This window comes from Manis javanica, chromosome 9, assembly GCF_040802235.1.
Source record: "Manis javanica isolate MJ-LG chromosome 9, MJ_LKY, whole genome shotgun sequence".
NCBI classification, from domain to species: Eukaryota; Metazoa; Chordata; class Mammalia; order Pholidota; family Manidae; genus Manis; species Manis javanica.
The window spans coordinates 94,227,047-94,239,371 of record NC_133164.1 but is presented as its reverse complement, the minus strand read 5'-3'; the positions used below and the strand labels follow the sequence as shown (position 1 = coordinate 94,239,371).

At 38.0% G+C, this 12,325-nt stretch overlaps 1 long non-coding RNA gene across 1 annotated transcript; it reads right to left on the bottom strand.

Annotated features, from left to right (window-relative positions):
* Positions 1–1,300: 1,300 nt before the first annotated feature.
* Positions 1,301–11,966, bottom strand: LOC140843540 (uncharacterized). The gene is made up of 4 exons (XR_012121386.1): positions 11,886–11,966; positions 9,118–9,185; positions 3,054–3,094; positions 1,301–1,533 (listed from the first exon to the last, which is right to left on the bottom strand). It is a non-coding gene; the product is annotated as an uncharacterized lncRNA (long non-coding RNA).
* Between the last annotated feature and the right edge of the window lie 359 nt (positions 11,967–12,325).

Below are 12,325 nucleotides of genomic sequence, written 5' to 3'. Positions count from 1 at the left end.
TTCAAGGATGAGATTGATAGATAGAAGTGTGTGCTGTGAAGTTCTCCACAACACTTTAGATGGGTTTTTGTATGTCTTATCTTTCTAACAGCCAATTCAAAGATGGATTCATAATCAGGTGCTTAATTTACAGTAGATGTAACACAGGCAAGCAGATAACAATGAGAGAAAACCCCAAAAATACAGTTGCTCAGGGAAAACCTAGTTATTTTTCATTTTCAGGAAAAAGAAAATCTCTCCAATGGTTCACACAATCCTGAGGCTGTGTCAACCAGTGGACAGATTTTCTGATTTAATGTGTGACATCTACACATTGAATATCAGCAAAAGAGTTTCATCTGGCTATTTTGTATAATGTCCCTCAGCTCAGACTGAGGAACATGATGAAGGACTAGGATTTCTACATTGTTACACTCACATTGATGCAGACCAATGATATAAATAATATTCAAAGGAAAAACAAGCTGCCTTATACCCTGGAAGAAGCCAACACAAATTGAACACACACATACACACCCTGCAAATGTTCATTCTAGATTAGTTTGTGCTTTTTATTTGGCTCTGAGAGTAAATGGGACATTTCTAATGAGTGCTCATCATTTTGGCAGCCAGACTATGCACAGATGATATGAGCCGCTAACCACCAGGGACAATGTTTGCCCAGATGTGACTCTATCTTATGCTACAAAGCATTGTAAATGTCAAACCCCTGGTTGTTATGCAATTCTCCATTTGCCACACACAAAGCCTGCTGGAGAACAAAAGGTGCCAGATATGGATGTGTAAATCATTATAATGGGACCAACAGATCAACAACATCACCCCTTAGAAATAGGATCGCCTGAGGTCACGCTTCTTAGATCACTAGCCCCTTTTCAAAATGTCCTTTTTTGTTTGTCGTGTTTTTCAAGAGGCACCACAGGCTTTTTGTAATTAAAGTTGTATTGATTTTGTATTTTTAAAAAAGGATTATAAAAAGACTAGCATGAACCAGAACAAAGGCAGATAAATGGATGGTAAACATGAGAAAAGATAACAGTCCAGAAATGCGTTCATAATAATTCTCATATACCTGCTCCCCAAAGTTGATTCAGATACCACCTTGTTCTAAATGCTGTCTTATGTACCAACAGTGATCATAGGCTGTGATGTAATCAATGATAGCAGTTATGATTATAGGCTTTCTATCTGCAAAATCTTTAATTCATCTTGAGGCAATGTTTGTTCCAAGATCACAGATATGGCAGTTGAGGCCTGGGGCATGAAGGTAAAAGGATTCTTAAGAACTTCACAAACCTCCTGTATTCCAACACTGCTGTCCACCCACAGAATGCTCAGGTTGACGTGTTCTCTGGAGGCGTATAAAGGTAATGGTTAATTTTGCCATAATAGCAACAAAGGTCATTGGAAGAACTAAAGAGAAAAATCCGAGCACTTCTGCAGCTTTGGTTGAGGAGTGTCCAGCACAGATTCCAGGACTCTTCTGGATGCCAATGGTGGGGTAGAATGCAAAGTTTTTAAGTGTCTTCAACCCTGTGGATAAGAGAAGGTCATCAGAATAGATGTCTTATATCAGAAACTTCCCCAATTCAACTTCCTAAAAATGTCTCCTGAGTTACATCTGCAGTCCATAGGGTACTTCACTGGTCTGATGAGTCTGCTGGGGCACTGTGTGGCCAGACTCCGGGCTGTTTCTGCCTTTCTGGTTCTGTCTCACCCAAATTATGTTGCATGTCTGAGGAAGACTTAAGGGAGCCTTACTCCTGCCATGACTAGCATGGCCAACCTTGACAATGCCAGGATGATAGGGCTTTCTCCTGCCTCTTCCAAAGTCACTAAATTACATTCCTCACCTGTGTTATTTTCCAAGAGAATGAGGAGATTGTCTCTCTCTGCCACATGTCACCAGCATTTCTCTTCTGGACCTCTATAGCATTCACAGCATTGCTGGTTCTGTTGTGACTTCACGATGCCTGGCTATACTGAGGCATCGGGTCATGGAGCTGAACCAAGTTTAAGAGCTCTCCTCACTGTTTTCCCTTTCCTTGCTCCTTTTCTTCTCCCTCCCCTTATTTTTCAGGGGCCCATTCACAAACTCCCTCCCCACTTCAGTCAAAATCTAAAGTCTTTTGCAAATCAATTCAGATAAATGGATTTTTGTTATTTGAATTTCAGTTTGTGGAGGAGATTGAGAGAAAAGAGAAAATGAGATGTTAGAGTGGCAATGGTTTCCATACAGCTCTTTGCTGCTTACCAGCTAGCATGTGTAATGGAGATTTGACTATAGCAATCAGACGGTACTTGGAATAGCTAACCGGAAGTGTGATGTAATACTTGTGAAAGTTACAAGGAAAACATTATCACTTAGAATCATGAAACCTGTGATCTAGTTGCTGCTCTGCTACTAATTAGTTGTGGGACCCTGGGTAGCATCATTTTATTTTCTGGGCACAAGTTTCCTCTTTCTATTAAATGTAAGAAAATGTGATCTTCAAATCACTTCCAGCTTTCTGTTCTAGGAGAATGAATTTCTATGTTGATTTCCTTGGTACCAAGCAGAAATATGTTTTCTAGATTAACTTTGAAATCTTGCTAGGTCCTAGGGAGAAAGTTCACAAACAATCACTAAGCCAATATTTAAGGAATATCTGCTTCAAGCAAGGTCTTATAAAAAATGCCATGGGAAATCCAAAAGCTTTTAAGACATGGTCTTTCTGTAAAGTGATTTTAAGAGATAAAAGAGCCATGGATGTAAATGAAGTCAACATGTGACTCCTGAAGCCAGGTGAGTGGAGTGCATTCTTCTGTGCTTTGGTGTAATATGCAAGGAGAGGTTCTGGGATTTGAAATGGGTCACAATAGGGTTCTGGGTAGAGGGAGGAAAGTGAGCAAATGCATGTGTGAGGAAGTATCAATTGAATAAGGGGGTGGAATGTGAACTGGAGGTGATTTTTCAAAGTACTGTTACTTCGTAGCATCAAGGAATTCCAGGAGAAGCTATTTGGAGTTCATCCCATTCCACCTAAGGAGCAGTCAGAGGTTCCTGCTCTTACCATAAAGGATGAGCAACTGCATCCTCGAGATAAAGATTTCCCTGTGAAAACAGAATGTTGATTCCTTATTAACCTTTAAAATCTGAGGTGAAGCTGAGAAAATCTGACTTGAAAAAATTAAGGAATGACATCACCAGAATCTTTTAAAAACATCTATGAATGTCTGTAGTTTGAGAAAGCTCATGGGGGGCCTCTTTTCAGGCAGGAAAAGATAAAGAAACAAACATGAATATAAACTCTACATTTGGTTTGTGCCTTGAAGCCATTGGCATTAATTAAGATTCTATGGCTTCCAAACAATTATGACATAATTAAAGTAAGATTCTTTCTACAGTAAAACGATAAGAAATGACTTCTGGAAACCGTGGGAACCATTAAAACGGCACATCAGTATCAAAATGAGCAATATTTACTAGTATTAGCGCTATTAAAATGCCTTTTGAAGACAAACTTGGGCAATTATTACTCAGAAAAACTCACATTTGGAGATATAGAGCAGTGATAATTAAATCCCACACTCTATATATCTCTCTTTTCTGTGTTTGACAGAACAGAGTCTTTAAGAGAATCTATTTTAATGGCATTGAATTAGCAAGAAATTCAAACAGAGAAAGGGCACTTAACAGGAAGTTGGTATTCAAGACAACACAACTCTCATTATTATTATTATTATTCTTACTCTTTTGGAGGTGCTAAAGCTCCATTTGTGGGATTGGTACATGCACAAATAAGTTCGGCTTCTGGCTCATAAACTTTCTCTAACGGTGTATCACACCCTTAATTAAAATGGACAACGTGAAGCTAAACCGGATGATTACGCTGGTCTAATAGATAGAGCACTTGAGACTTGGGTCATTGGTTCGAAACAAATGGTGCACATGTGTCCAGCTGATCAAAAGCATCATGTAAAATAAAGTCAGGTCTTTGAGTGAATTTTGAGGTTTTGGATGCTGAACAGGCAAACACATCACTCTGACTAAAGGTAGTTTCTTCAGAGGCCAAACATGGTTTATTTTCTTAATAACGTGAGTTTGAGCACGTGCATAGGAGGTATGTATGTTGGAGCACAGAGTATTTAAAGCGATAAATGGTACAGACCACGAGGAGTCAATTGTTTCCACTCAGCTGGACCATAGGATTAAATTATGGTGACCCTTTGAACAGATTACCTAAGAAAGAAAAGGAACTCAAGTACCTCATAGCCCCCAACCACCATTTCCAGCATTTTTCAGAGACCATAGTGAGACAGTTTCTGAAAGAGTAAATGAATAAATTTCCTTAGAAAGCATTTTTGTACTTAAAGAAATGAGAAACATATAGATCTGAGCAGGAAAATGAGAAGGGACCAATGCCATTCTTAAAAAAATGTAGGTGAAAAGGATGAGATAAGTTAATATATAAACTCACCTAGTCTGAATTAACTGCCTCAAACTATTGTACATGGAACTGAAATTTTCATTATATTATACAACATGGGAACAAAAGCACATTTCTAGAATCATTTTCTATAGTTTTGAAGAACAATAAGAAATTCTCAAAGTCATCTAAGACCCAGAAAGTTATTACTATGATAGATTGTAGGTAATTGTTTTCTGTGCTTTAAATGTTGTTAGTTATTGTCAAAAAGATGACTAGATTCTAGAGGAGTTTTAGATCTCAAGAGGAAAAAACCCAAACAAAGGAGGTGTTGTATCTCTTCCTGCGCTGTCGGTACAAATGTCTGAGAAGGTAGCAGGCAGGGTGCAGGGTCAGGGGCACTCTCACTGGAAAGCTGGGCAATGCATTTGGTATTGCTATTGAGTATTAGAAAAACAATTCACCCTTGATATCATAAATTTCCATCCTTAGAATGCCATCTGCATGCATGTTTCCTGCTTAGACCCTGTCAAAAATAAACAAAGCCAGATACCAGTTAAAGTCGTGAGGACGCATTTTTGTCAGTCATAGACAGTCCCAATAGAGAGAAGAGTCCAGTGTGATGAACCCAACCTCAATTTGTACAGAACTGACTGGGCAGTTTACGAAGAGAGTGAGGGCATAAGAGCAGGGGAGGAGGTACTCAGTCGAGACAGGGAGTGAAACAGTGTAAAAAGAGGGAAGGAAAGGCTGGTCCATGTGAAACCCAACCGGGCTTGTGAACTGGCATTACTAACAAAGTTAAGGTACTAACTTCCCGCATAGGCTGGGACACAGACTCCCTATTCCTCAGAAGCAGGTGAAACAGAAATATTGATAAGCAGCCCTATTATTTATACTTATAAGAACTAGTATGGGACCCCAAATAGAAAAAGCACAGTGTGCTATAAAGAACATTAAAAATCCAGAAAAACTGGTGGATATATGCCTGAGAAAAAAATTGAGAAGCAAAACTATATATGATCTGATTTCAGTAAGAGAGTTAAGAATACTATTTTTAGTACAAATACTTCATATATATTTTAAAAAGCAAAATCAAATGGTTTATTATATTGAAGCTAAATCAAATGTGAGGGGGCACCTTAAGGATATGAATAAAAAACTAATAAAACAAATGTGAACAAATGAAATAAGTGTGGCATTGAATAAAAGTGAGGCTGCTTGCAAATTAAATTCATGAAAAGGAAAAGAAAGCTTCATGAAAAAGCAGAGTATAAAAAAAATGGCTAATTAGATGGTAACACAGACTTGGGATGAGCAGCATCTGACAAGGAAAGATAAGCAAACACCTTGAATTATTGAGTGTATACAAATCAGCATGTCTCCACTCATTCCTGTCAAGGTTACCAGGAGCCAGACAAAGAGATGAATGACACACACCTTCATTATTTAGGCCAGTTCTCCACTCTGGCTGGAGGTGATTGGGTTGCACAGATAAAGCATTTAATGTTTATCCCCAAGCAATGGGTCAGATAGCAATTTATCTCATTAGGTTTGTAAAGAAACTTAAAGAAAAGAAAAAAAAAAGACATACATACACACCCTAAAATTGCCAGCTCTGTTATCCAACATCTGCATTCTGAGTCAAATTGATCCCTCACCATTAGCTTGATTGAACTCTGGCTCACCTTTTGCCTATTTTAAATGTTAAAGACATTTCTATATATGTAAATTTAGTCCGAAAGAATATCTATACCTGGAATGGGCAGCGCCTTCTGGAAAGCAGTGAATGCCATTCCATTAGGTTGTTTGACACAATGTAGTAAATAGATACGGACTTTAAAAAACAGAAGTACGTATCCCCAGCAAACAAATTTGATGAAGTGATTAATCTAAACACACGGAATATTTCTATGGCCAAGTCAGTCTTGAATTACATTGTTTATGGATCATCAAATAATGGATCACCAAATAGTGGAATAAAAATTGAGACTTTAGACTATCTGGATATTTTAAAACATACAGATTTCTGTCACCATTTAGACTAATCACCCCAGTTGTTGCCTGCATTTCTCCCCCTCCTTTTAACCAGACAGCATGGCTTTCACTTTGTAAAAAGTGGGTTTATGTAATAGTTTTTGACTGTGTTGATAAAATTATGCCCTTTGGAATTTTTATCTCCCTCTGCCTACAGCCATAACAATTTACTGTGCTTGAATACTAACCACAGCCTCCTTTGAATTTAAGGGCGTTTTGTGATTGTTCTAGTCAACATCTCTTTCTCAATTGAATGGAAAAACCTGCTAGATAAGAATCATGTTTTCTTCATGTTTGTGCCTTAACCCTGGCACAGTACCTAACACAATGCCTTTATGTCACAGGCACTCCTTAAAAACTTGTAGTGCATTGAAAGTCGCACCCATTCTGCATAAAGCTACATCCTGATATCCTCATGCCATATACATACCATATTTGAACCACCTTCTCTGCAAGAGACTGATTACTGTCTCCTGAAGACATCTCAAGCACCTGTTTTGGACTCATTCCCAAAAGAAGACCCACAGAGATACAAATAAGAAATCTCAACCACTGCTCTATAGATTGAGCAGGTAAGTTCTCATGTATAGAAAAAGTTGCAAATAGGAAAGACAGAATTTTAAATGTATGAAAATATCTGGTTCATATCATATCACACACATTAGGGAAGGTTACTCAAGGAAGGAATCCATGTGAGCTGAATAGGAAACTAGAGAAACTAGAATTCTTGCCAATAAAATCCCAATCAGAAATTCTGATCTCAGCCACATGTTGAGAATTACATGTCAACATCTAGCCACAACCAAGTATGTCAAAAATAACATCTGCAATAGTATCAACTATTATGGAAGAGAACTACTTTTGTTAAGATTGTAACTTTAGTAATCCGATTGAGAGAGTAAGCAGAGAAGGCTTGTTCTACAACTTCATGCCACATGTTGCTTATAACCAGTTTTTGCCAGGAATTCGGGTTCTAAATGATACATAAACATATACATATGAGCTCAATTAATCTCTCCTATGGCCAAGAAGACTAGTGAAGGAAAACTTTTAGAGAAGGCTTCATCACTGTCTAAACCACAAGACCTACTCAATTCTATCTCCCTCTTCCATAATGACCTAGAGAACTGTAAATGGTATAGTACAGGTCTAATCTTGCATGACCCATCATTCTAGATCTCTGAAAATACATTTTACACCTTTCCTGGGACAAATTTTTATTATTGCATTTTTTGTTGTTTTTGCTCAGCTTGTTAATAAAGGACATTTATTTCTCACAGCTAAGTACAAAATCAGGGCGTCAGCATGGTCAGATTCTGGTGAGGACCCTCTTTCTGACTGCAGAATGATGAGAATGCCAATTTCTCATTATGGTGTCACATGGCAGAGAACAGAGAGGTGCCACTGCATCTTGAGGTGATATCACCATAGTTTACAAATATATTGTAGAATATTGGAATCTGATTGAAATAATAAGCATTGTCCTCCAGCCCCAACTTTTCAAAAAATGAACTAAATTTATTTAAATCACAATTCTCCTTCGAACTAGAAAAAAGAAAATGTTTGCACTTTCACTAACATTTATAAACTAGGTCCGCTTTTCAAGTATAATAGATACATGCTGTATTTCTTTCAGATAATCAAGATGAAAAAAAGCATAATTGTATTTTAAGTAAAATTGATCTAGGAACTGCCTCTTTCAAAATTATGTTATGCTTTGCATCCCTGTCACTGGCACTGCTTTTAAGACCCTTGTCTGCATGTCTGTCTTCCTTCCTTGGTTGTAGGTGCTTTGGGTTGGGACTATGGATTCCCCATAATACTTTATCCAATGCCATCTCCATAGCAGTACTAGGTAAATCCTTGCTGAATGAACTGATGCAAGGTGTACCATGGCCTTGACTGATACAGTCCTTGTTTTAATTTGATTTTCCTTCACATACAAACAAGCAGAATGAAGGAAGCTGAAGGCATTGCTTTGAGCTGAAGAATGCCTAGAGCAGAGAGGACAAATTTAAAAATGAAATTATCACCACACTCCCAGCTGTTTCTTCCTCACCTTTTATGAAACTTGGCTTAGAGAAGAAAAGTTAAACGGAATTTTTACTGTGTGAAAGGCCTCAGTCATATTATTTTCTCTGTCTAGTTTGTATATTTGAGAAGAAAGATGAAACTAGTTTCTCACTGAATTATACTTTAGCTTCACATACATTATCTTCTAGACAGGCTTGCTTATATGTTTCCAGGTGGTTCTTAAAATAGCCCACTAGTCTGTGGCAGTTGGTTTTAGTCACACTTGACTCCTGAGGCTTGTTTACTCCATGGTCTTTACTTTAGCAGTACTTGCTGCCATTGGCCTTCTTTGGTGCGCTGATTCTCAGATGGGGGATGGGTGGAATGTGGTGGAGGAAGCTTAGTGCGTGTCTGGTGTGAGGTGAAAATGCTCCTGTATCCCACTGGCCATGCGTTCAGTAGGGAGCATGGCAGTCTCCAACTGCCCTCAGTCTTTCAGCTAAGCTTCAAAGCTTCAGGGATGAAGTCAATAAAAGTCCATGCTAACTGCAGGGCAGTGAATTAATGGCCCTTTTCCTTTCAGCCAGCTCTTTTGGTTGGTTGCCCCTTGCCTTGTTAAAGTTGCAAACTCTCTTTAGCTTAAGTGAGCCTTGCTTACCTCTAGCCAGATCCATGGTCAGTCTTCATCGTTCATCTCCTCCTTGGGTGGCTTTATTTTGTCTTAACCTAAAAACCCCATGAAATAAAGCCTACTTTATTTTGTGTAGATTTTAATGAAACAGGTTCTGCATGCAGAAATGCAAAAACAGCTAGAAGGAAAAAAAAAAAGGGAAATAAGCAAAACACAACAAAAAACCGCACCTACTTTTTTCCAATTAGAGCCAACAGTTTACCAGCATTGGAGCACATTTCTGGCACCAGTCAGCCTGTGTTTGTTTTTATTACCACTGAGCCTTGTCATATAATATAACAGCTTTTTATTTTCAATGATATTAACTGTCTGCAGGGAGAAAGAGGCAGAAGACCTCTCCAGGACCTGAGAGTCTTATAAATAAATGAGTTTTTTAACCTCTGCTGTAATACAGATATCTTTTCAATATAATATCAAGACCCTTTGTGACAGGATCTGTCATTTTAAATACAAAAACACTATGCCCATGGAATAAAAATACTTACTTGGCAGATGAAAAATATTTACATTCCACTTTTACTTCTTATAGTTGACAGTACAGAATTCTTTGTTGTTCTACTCTGCCCAAATCACAGGGAATGAATGAGAAGGTAAGACATGGCTAAATCATAATTAGGTGAGCACTAACCAAGTGATGAAAAATCTCACAGCCAGAAATTTTTTGTATGCCTCATCTCTTCATCCTCAATCATCTCCATCAATGAGTGTAAAATAACTAAAAACCTCTGGAAATACTAAGAAGTTGCAGAAAGTTCCATGTAAACATGAAAATCACAAAAAAGTATCTGTGGGATTATTACTAGTTAGGAACAGAATCTTTCTTACAGAACACTAAAGACTTCATACAAAGGCCATAAACATCAGCCAACTACAGCATTTGCTGGGGTACAGAATTGTCAACATTGGGTAATTGGGCCAATGTTAATAATTGGTTTTTTTGGACAGCTATTATGTTCAAAGCCCTGTGCAAGATATTTCTGTGGGTATAGAAAAACACCTTTGCTTTGAAGCAGTTGATATCAACAAAATTTAAATAGAATTTGATATCAGCAAAATTTTAAATACATTTAAAGTTTTTGTAGCAATTCAAAATAGAGTATTACATGTGTCAAACAATGCCAAATGAATAGTACAAATATGTGTGGTGGATTCAGAAATAAGATGGTTGTGTCCTTTGATCTGTCATGGTCTAATGATAAAGAAAAAAAAAGAAAGAGAATAAAGAGAATAGTTGAATTATAAGAATTGGCAGTTATATACATGAGATGACCATTCCAAATGGGTCACAGAGCATGCCCAAAGCAGAGGAAAGGATGAAGGTGTCTTCTGGTACAGTGATTAGCTTGAGATGACAAAAAATAGGAACAGCTGATATTATGTTTTCACTAAAACTAAAATGTATGTAAATTCAATATCTTTGAATGTTATTATTATGATATGTATGGAGAATAAATAGGACTAATTTAAACATCATTGTTTTAATTATTGAGGAAACTGAGGCTAAGGTAATTTAAGGGACTTTCTCAATAATTCAGATGGTGGTAGTACTTATTCTAGAAGACAGAAATTCTGATTTCTCATTATATTTGCACCCATTACAATGCTGTTAGATCAAGAGCAAAGTGTGATTATGATAACAGAAGGAGAAGGAAGAGGAGGGAGAAGAGAAAAAATGGAAGAAGAAGAAACCATGTTGGAGGCACAAAATAATGTCACAGTCCATTAGTTACAGTGAAGTTGCAGAGAAGAATGCAGCTAAGAGGAACCAAGCAAAATATAGCTGTTAGTTTTCTTTTGTTTCACTTTGGTTTTGAATACTTGTAATGCTTGTATTAGTCTTTTGACTAGATACGATGAGAGCCTGTCCACTCCTCTTTAATTACCTTGGAAAGGAATAAGCAAGAAGTAGCTATCAGTCACTGCTGCTGAGGGATGTGCCTCTAACGGAGCTAACAAGATGGCAGTTCAGCTCTTTTTGCCATAACCCCAAACCAGGAGCAGGTAGTTCAATGAATTTGCATGTCAGCCATTCAGACTTCTGCATTCATGTGCGGAACAGCCCTCTATTTACTGCAAATGGACAAATCTCTTGTAAAAGCCCTGGATGATTTTAATTACTACATGGAAACACTGAAAATCAAGCAAAATCAAAAGCAGGAGGCACATAGCACAGGGCGTATGTAATTCTCACTTACGATCTTTTTCCATGTTGATCAGCTCTCCAAAAGGCCCAAGCTCCTTAATGAAGCAGAATCTCCTATTGTCTGGAGGCTGTGGTGTATGCTGGGGATATATTCAGTTTGAGTCATGTTATTTGAGTTCTAACCCTTATACTACCACCTACCTAAGTGATGGCCTTGGGGAAATTATTTTGTGTCTTCATATTTCTATTTCCTTATTAGTTAAATGAGAGCAATTACAATGCTCACTTTCTACAGGCACTTGAAGATACGAAGGATGTGACACATGCACACCAATAAGAGCATGCTTTGCATATTGTGAGCCTAATTTATTATCTATTGTTACTGTTTGGGTGCAGTGTTTGAAGACACCTATTACAGCAAGAAGAAAATGGAAATGGAGTAAGGAAGCCTGGGGTCTTCTAAGTCTCAGTTTCTTCATCCATGACTAAAATAGGAATAATATCTATTTCCCTGCTGTATTAGGATAGACAATACAAAAACTGTGTTAAACCCCAGGCTTCAGGGGTTTAACAATACAAGCTAATTTCTTACTTCTTTGAGTTCCATTCAGGCGTTAGGTGGGTGGTTTTCCTTGCTGTGACTCATGGCCCAAGATCCCTCCATCATCTGGATCGACCTTCCTTTATGACGTCCCCATCCGCTTGGTTCTTTCTGTCAATGGGTGGAAACAAGGAAATGTACAGGTATTTTATTCGGGGAAGTTTGTAGTACAGGTTGTGAACAAACAGAATTCAGATGATAGGGGTTCAGCGACTTCTCCATAGGCCAAGGGACAAACTCAGCCCAACCCTCATAGTAGTCCTATGGTTCTGGGGTTCTTAGGTGCACAATAAAAATGGGAGGAGAAGAGACAAACTCTGGAAGGTTTGATGTTAACTTTTACTCTAGAACCTGGTCTTGCTGGACTGGGCTATTCCTGCAACACAGCTCTTTTAAAGCACTTCCAGGGATTCTTCTTTAGTCTATGGGAA